General features: G+C 39.8%; 1 pseudogene; it reads left to right on the top strand.

Moving 5' to 3' along the window:
- The first annotated feature begins 308 nt into the window (after window positions 1–308).
- Window positions 309–5,315, top strand: LOC101117994 (beta-galactoside alpha-2,6-sialyltransferase 1-like; annotated as a pseudogene).
- The last annotated feature ends 3,487 nt before the right edge of the window (window positions 5,316–8,802 follow it).

The following is an 8,802-nucleotide window of genomic DNA, read 5'->3' as shown; positions in this document are numbered from 1 at the left end:
GATACAGTCACCATTATAAACATTTAATAGCTTGATATACACTGTTAGGGAAATTAATGTTTCTTCCTCTGAGAAAGATATAGTTACTGAAATAAATATAATGAACATGCATAAGGAATCTCAAATCCTTAAAATATACAGTAGAATATTTTGTGAGCAGCTTGGGAATCAAACCATCAAAATAGTGGCTGTAATCATGTGTGAAACTAATTTCGTATTAATGGTTCAACTAGGAAATAATGAAACAAAGGGTTTCATGCAAACTGATAAGAAACTATGAGAATTATCTATGAAAAGTTACAACAAAAATGGCTATAGAAAATTCATCTGAACAGCTGACAACCAGAAACAGTCTCAAGAATAGCTATGGTTTCCTGATGCGGGTGAAAGCAACAGAGTCTCCACCTGATAAGGTAAAATTCTTTGACATAAAGCCTAACTCAACCTTCTTTACACTGGTTTCAAAATGGTCATAAAGTGTAATTTGGGAGACTTTCCACTGAAATCGCCAATAGAGCTGTGAGTTGGTTGTACACCTCTATTAATTTATAATGGCAGAAAATTGGTCATCCTTTCCAAGGATAACTATGAAGTTATGATCGAGGTTTCAAAATACAAGTGCATTTGATGCATTCATTTTTAGAATAATATAATTTTGGAAAAACTTATCTGCGGGTGCCAGTGGAGGAACAAGGGGAAAAAACACTCAATTCAGAGATGAGCCTTGAATCAGAACTTCAGTACTCATCAGGCAAATGACTTAGGGTAAGTCATTTCAATTGAATTACTTGAGAAACAGTGTCTCAACATAAAATAAGAATCATATTCAGTATAATTTTTTGGAGACAAACCTGGGCCACAAGTGGAATGCTCTGTAAACATCAATGTGAGGTAGAAGAGTTATCCAGTAAAATGAATATATTTGTTTCAACTATCTCCCTCTGTTATTTCTGACGTATGTCATATATAAAAGCTATATCCTTCAGGGTTTCCCAGGTGGCTCAGTGGTAAAGAATCTGCCTGCCAATGAAGGAGACATGGTTTGATCCCTGATCTGGGAAGATCCCACATACCACGGAGCAACTAAGCCCATGCGCCACAACTATTCAAGCCCACACACCCTAGAGCCTGTGCTCCACAACAAGAGAAGCCACCACAATGAGAAGCCTGTACAACACAACTAGAGAGTGGCCCTCACTCATCACAACTAGAGAAAGCCTGCCCAGCAAGGAAGACGTAGCACAGCTAAATATATATAAATAAATAAAACTATTTAAAAAAGCTATATCCTTCAATAGCAGGTACATTTCCTTTTCAGCCTCAGTAGCAGCTAATTCCTCAAATTTGAAACAGGCAGGGCTCTGATTCAGTCATTAAAATAATTCTGAATCAAGGTACCATCTTGCCATTTGATGCTTTCATTTTAATAAGCAATTATGATCAATTATGTTATCATCTATTTGATAGTTTGACAACTGAGACTTTCTGTAAGTAAAATAATGATCTCAACTGTGTTTCTGGTCAATTCTGTCATACTGTATAAACCTCAGTATCATTTTAATAAATTTTTTCTGCAGAAAATTAAACTATACATGACTAAGATAAAATAACAAAAGTTAGGCAAAAGAGGCAAAAAGCCTCTTCATTGTGCATGTCCTGAGGAGAAAAAGAGCAATTTCATATTGGTAAACATATTCCAGAAGCATAAATAAAGCAGAGGTTGTTCAAAAGCAGGGAGAAATATAGTCAATACTCAATATCAAGAAAAGCCATAAACAAACTCTATGAGCTGATTATGGAGACGAACTGAGACAAAGATCTGAAGGAGTTAATGAGTCAGAATTCAGAAAGAGACCTGTGATTTTGACATTAAACAACTACATTATTAACTGGTGTGACATTCATGATTACTGTGTGTTTACGAGCCTAGCTCCATGGACATTTGTGGCATAAATAAGGCCATTCTTTGGAATCTACTGCTTCTCCTTAACAAACTTATATGTGTTTGTGCCACTCTTCAAATTCCCTGTGCTCTTATCTATGATTCTGAATTCCGGGGTAGCCTAATGTCTTAAGCTATGACCTATAACTGTCTTTCTCCCATCTCCTTTTTTTGAGAACCATGTAACTGTGTATAACAAAGTTTTGAAATACACAAACACATACAGTGACAGAGATCCATACCCTGCAGCCCTAAAAACCTCTATTTCATGGACAATCCTCCCCCATTTATACCCCGTTAACCTGCCCTCTAATCTGTGTATTCTTCAGTTTGCATCTCTAAAAGAAACTTTAAAAATCAACAGTTATGACACTATTTCCAAACCTAAAATAAGTTTATGTCACCATATGTCCAACTGGTGTTCAAGATTACGATTGTTTCAGATATCATCAGTTTGTACATTTTGTTGAATAAATATCTAAGTGTTACTCATGCTCTTTTAATCTAGGTGTTTCTCCTTCACCCTTTCACTCCACTTTCCCAACCATTTAATAATAAAAGTGCTGAGTACTTATTAAATGCCAAATCCAGTGGAGACCCCTACATGCATGGCTTCTAATTCTTACAAAGGCACTGCAGGTTGAACACTGATGCCCTCATTCTCTCTTGCCAAGCACCAAGCTTCAAACATAGGAGCTTCTGACTACAAATTTGGCATTCTTTCCACTCTACCATGATCCAATTTCACTTTAAAGGCATACAACTGTATCAGCGTTCCCATCTTTACTACTCGATGCCCCTGCCATGCAATTTCCTATGTGTCATGCTTTTCTGCAAAAAAGGGAGGAAGGGCAATCATTTCTTAAGATACAGTAATCCCTGAAATGGTCTTTAATGAGAATTTATACATGGAACAGTACTCACCAACAACCACTATGAATTACAAAATAAGTCAAGGCAAAATCACCTTTTTCATTTTGACAGGAATCTTTCTTACTAGACTGACAGAGGAAGAGAAGAAGAAAGAAAGACAGTCTATCAAACTCCTTAAGAGACTTTATAAAATCCCCCAAAGTATCTTTGGGGAAGAGATGGAAAATGAGGGTCTCAAATGTAGGTAAAATCACCTACAGAGAATCAAGACTGATTAAGATTTTAAAAATGTTCAAGAGATCAATACTGAATGTAAAGACAGTTCCAAATCCAAAACCCAAGTGAAATATGTTTGTGTTTATTCATACCTCCTTTAATTTCTTTCACTAATATCTTCGAGTTTAAATTGTTTAAATCTTTTACCTCCTTGTTTAAATTGATTACCCGGTATTTTATATTCTTTTGGATGCAATTATAAATGGAATTTTTTTTCTCTTTCAGATACTTCAATATTTGTGTGTAGAAACATATTTACATACCACATTACACTGGTCAGAATGGCCATCTTCAAAATGTCCACAAATAATAAATGTTGAAAGGGAACCTTCCTACATTGTTGGTGGCAACGTGAATTGGTGCAGCCACGATGGAGAACAGTATGGAGGTTCCTTAAAAATAACTAGAACTAGAGCTACCATATGATCCAGCAATCCCAGTTCTGGGCATACATCCAGAGACTCCACAGGGCAAGAACAGAGACTCAGAGGTAGAGAATGAACTTGTGGACCCAGCGGGGAGGGAGAGGGTGGGAAGAATCGAGAGAGTAGCACTGACACATATACACTATCATGTGTAAAGAGAGCTAGGGGGAGCTGCTGTACAGCACAGAGAGCTCAGCTCGGGCTCCGTGATGACCCAGAGGGGTGGGATGAGGAAAGGGTGGGAGGGAGGCTCAAGAGGGAGGGGGTATATGTATACAAATAGCTGACTCATGTTGCTGTATAGCAGAAACTAACATAACATTGTAAAGCAATTATACTTCAATTAAAAAGTTACTTTTAAATGTTTAAAGAAAGGATATATGCAACCTAATGTTCATAGCAATAATATTTACAATAGCCAAGACATGGAATCAACTTAAATGTCCATCAACAGAGGAATGGATAAACAAGACATGGTACATATTAATATATGCAGTGGAATATTACTCAGCTATTAAAAAGAATGAAATAATGCCATTTGCAGCAACATGGGTGGACCTAGATATTGTCATACCTAGTGCAGTCAAACAGAGTAAGACAAATATAATATGATATCATTTATATTTGGAAATAAAAATTGATAAGATAAACTTATATACAAAACAGAAATAGACTCAGCAGACATAGAAAGCAAACTTAACCAACAGAGAAAGGGGACGGAGGGATAAATTGGGAATTTGAGATTATTAGATACACACTACTAAATATAAAATAGACAAACAACAAGAACCTATTGTATAGCACTGAGAACTATATTCAATACTTTGCAATAAACTAAAATGGAAAATAATTCAGAATAACTGAGTCACCTTCCTCCTCCAAAAACCTTATCCCCAGACTGCAAACTATCCGGAAGAATTATCTGAACATGAACAAGTACAAAGTGATGTACAAGTGGCCAGGGCCCAGGGTCAAGTTCAGTGCAGAGGCCCTGCTTTGCCACCCCTAGGACCACGTGAAAATTTCAGTGATGGAGATCACAGATTTTCCCTTCAACACCTCTGATTTGGAGGGTTACCTGCCTCAGGAGGACATTACGACCAAGGCTGGGCCATGGGGCATCTGTGCTGTTGTCTCTCCAGAAGGATCTCTGAAGTCCTCCCAGCTGGGTCGAGAAATAGATGATCACAATGCAGTCGAGAGGTTTAATGGGGCACCCACAGTCAAATTCCAACAAGACGTGGGCACGAAAACCACCATTTGTCTGGTAAACTCTCAGTTGGTCACCACAGAAGCGGGCTTCCTCAAAGACAGTTTGTACAATGAAGGAATCCTAAGTGTGTGGGACCCATCTGTTTACCATTCAGATATCCCAAAGTGGTACAGGAATCCCGACTACAGTTACTTCAATAACTTCAAGAGCTATCGTAAGCTGCATCTTCATCAGCCCTTTTACATCCTCAAGCCCCAGATGCCTTGGGAGCTGTGGGACATCATTCAAGAAATCTCCTCAGAGCAGATCCAGCCAAACTCCCCATCCTCTGGGATGCTCGGCATTATCATTATGATGTCACTGTGTGACCTGGTGGTTATTTACGAGTTCCTCCCATCCAAGCGCAAGACTAACGTATGCAACTATTATCAGGTATTTCAACAGTACCTGCACAATGGGCACCTACCACCCACTCCTCTTTGAGAAGAACATGGTGAAGCACCTCAACCTCGGTACGAACGAGGACATCTACCTGCTTGGAAAAGCCATGCTGCCTGGCTTCCAGACAATTCGCTGTGGAGCATAAGCTCCCCAGCCAGGCCCCCTTACCCTTCCCCACTGGCATTTTACAGCCAGTCTTCTGGCCACCCCAGGCCTGGGAAGGAAGACTGTGTGCCTGAATAACCATAGCCCACACTCCAGGCAGCAAGAGCCCTGGGGCTTCAGAAACTCAAGGGCAGGGCCCCCAGCCCAGCCTGCCCTGTTGTCACGGGGGTGTGTGAACCCAGAGCCTCCTGTCTCACTCACGTATACCTGTTTAGCATTCCTTCCAGAGAGGGTCCTCCTACCCCCGACCCAGGTAAATGCAAGATCCACCTTTCCCACCAGGGTTGCCAAAGCTGGTCTGCTTTCCCCACCAGAATGACATTGTTATTGCGAACCAGAGAAACAGGAAAAAAGGTATAGTCTCTATCCTCACGAAGAAGGCGATGTCACCCCACTCCAGTACTCTTGCCTGGAAAATCCCATGGACAGAGGAGCCTGGTGGGCTGCAGTCCATGGGGTCGCAAAGAGTTGGACATGACTGAGCGACTTCACTTTCACTTTTCACTTTCATGCATTGGAGTGTTTTCATGCACTCCAGTGTTCTTGCCTGGAGAATCCCAGGGACGGGGGAGCCTGGTGGGCTGCCATCTATAGGGTCGCACAGAGTTGGACACGACTGAAGCGACTTAGCAGCAGCAGCAGCAGCAGAATCACCTTTCAGTACACATGAAACACTGTCAATCTACTATACTTCAATTAAAAATGAAATGCATTTACAATTTTCTTTGAGTTCTCTTATTTTTCTTGGTAAGTCTAGCTAAAAGTTTGTCAAATTTTATCTACATTTTTAAAAACTGTCTCTTAGTTTTCATAAACTTTTCTACTGCAATATTAGTCTCTATTTCATTTATTTCTGCTCTGATCCAGATAATCCCCTTCCTGCTGCTAACTGCTATACAGCACAAATTTTGGTCTTTTGTTTTTCCATTTGTCTGATACTTTTGATTATTGAGTTCTTTATTGATTCATTGACTATTCAGAAGTCTGTTATTTAATTTCCCCATATTTGTGAATTTTCCAGTTAGTTTCTTGCAACTGATTGCTAGACTCACAGTACACACACACTCACACATAATGGAATACTACTCTACCAAATAAAGAATGAAAGTTTGCCATTTGCAGCAACACAGATGGATTGCATTATGGAGAGCATTATGCTAAGTGAAATAACTCAGACAAAGACACATACTATATGATATTATGAACATGTGGCCTATAAAAAAATAAAACAAACTAGTAAATATAAAAAAAAAGGAAACAGGTTCACAGATATAGAGTACAAACTAGGGCTTACCAGTGGAGAGAGGGAAGAGAGGAAGGTACTATACAGGGGTAAGAGATTAGGAGGTACAAACTATTATGTCTAAAACAGATAAGCTGTAAGGATATACTATACAAGAAAAGGGATTAGAGTAATATTTTATAATAATTATAAATGGAGTGTAACCTTCAAAAATTGTGAATCACTATGCTGTATACTTATAACTTACATAATATTGTACATCAACTATATATCAGTTTTTAAAAATTCTATTTTTGTACATTTATTTGTTCTTTTGTATAGATGATCTATCCATTATTGAAAGTGGGATACTGAATTCCCTTTCTATTATTGTACTGCTGTCTATTTTTCCCTTCAGGTTAGTTCAGTCGCCTCAGTCCTGTCCGACTCTTTGCAACTCCATGAATCACAGCACACCAGGCCTCCCTTTCCATCACCAACTCCCAGAGTTTACCCAAACTCATGTCCATCGAGTCGGTGATGCCATCCAACCATCTCATCCTCTGTCGTCCCCTTCTCCTCTTGCCCTCAATCTCTCCCAGCATCAGGGTCTTTCCCAATGAGTCAGCTCTTCACATCAGGTGGTCAAAGTATTGGAATTTCAGCTTCAACATCAGTCCTTCCAATGAACACGCAAGACTGATCTCCTTTAGGATGGACTGGTTGGATCTCCTTGCAGTCCAAGGGACTCTCAAGAGTCTTCTCCAACACCACAGGTCAAAAGCATCCATTCTTCTGTGCTCAGCTTTCTTTATAGATCAACTCTCACATTCATACATGACTACTGGAAAAGCCATAGCCGTGACTAGATGGACCTTTATTGGCAAAGTAATGCCTCTGCTTTTTAATATGCTGTCTAGGTTGGTCATAACTTTCCTTCCAAGGAGTAAGTGTCTTTTAATTTCATGGCTGCAGTCACCATCTGCAGTGATTTTGGAGCCCCCCCCCCCAAATAAAGTCTGACACTGTTTCCACTGCTTCCCCATCTATTTCCCATGAAGTGATGGGACCGGATGCCATGATCTTCGTTTTCTGAATGTTGAGCTTTAAGCCAACTTTTTCACTCTCCTCTTTCACTTTCATCAGGAGGCTCTTTAGTTCTTCTTCACTTTCTGCCATAAGGGTAGTGTCATCTGCATATCTGAGGTTATTGATATTTCTCCCAGCAATCTTGATTCCAGCTTGTGTTTCTTCCAGCCCAGCGTTTCTCATGATGTACTCTGCATAGAAGTTAAATAAGCAGGGTGACAATATACAGCCTTGACACACTCCTTTTCCTATTTGGAACCAGTCTGTTGTTCCATGCCCAGTTCTAACTGTTGCTTCCTGACCTGCATACACATTTCTCAGGAGGCAGGTCAGGTGGTCTGGTATTCCCATCTCTTTAAGAATTTTTTCAGTTTATTGTGATCCACAGTCAAAGGCATTGGCATAGTCAATAAAGCAGAAATAGATGTTCTTCTGGAACTCTCTTGCTTTTTCGATGATCTAGCAGATGTTGGCAATCTGATCTCTGGTTCCTCTGCCTTTTCTAAAACCAGCTTGAACATCAGGAAGTTCACGGTTCACATATTGCTGAAGCCTGGCTTGGAGAATTTTAAGCATTACTTTACTAGCATGTGAGATGAGTACAACTGTGCAGTAGTTTGAGCATTCTTTGGCATTGCCTTTCTTTGGGATTGGAATGAAAACGGACCTTTTCCAGTCCTGTGGCCACTGCTGAGTTTTCCAAATTTGCTAGCATATTGAGTGCAGCACTTTCACAGCATCATCTTTTAGGATTTGAAATAGTTCAACTGGAATTTCATCACCTCCACCAGCTTTGTTCATAGTGATGCTTCCTAAGGCCCACTTGACTTTACATTTCAGAATGTCTGGGCTCTAGGTGAGTGATCACACCATTGTGATTATCTGGGTTGTGAAGATCTTTTTTGTACAGTTCTTCTGTGTATTCTTGCCACCTCTTCTTAACATCTTCTGCTTCTGTTAGGTCCCTACCATTTCTGTCCTTTATTAAGCCCATCTTGGCATAAAATGTTCTCTTGGTATCTCTAGGTTTCTTGAAGAAATCTCTAGTCTTTCCCATTCTGTTGTTTTCCTCTATTTGCGTTGATCACTGAGGAAGGCTTTCTTCTCTCTCCTTGCTATCCTTTGGAACTCTGCATTCAAATGGGTATCTCTTTCC

This window comes from Ovis aries, chromosome X, assembly GCF_016772045.2.
Source record: "Ovis aries strain OAR_USU_Benz2616 breed Rambouillet chromosome X, ARS-UI_Ramb_v3.0, whole genome shotgun sequence".
Taxonomy (NCBI): domain Eukaryota; kingdom Metazoa; phylum Chordata; class Mammalia; order Artiodactyla; family Bovidae; genus Ovis; species Ovis aries.
Note: the sequence above shows the minus strand (reverse complement) of the source record. Positions and strands in the feature narration are given on the sequence as shown.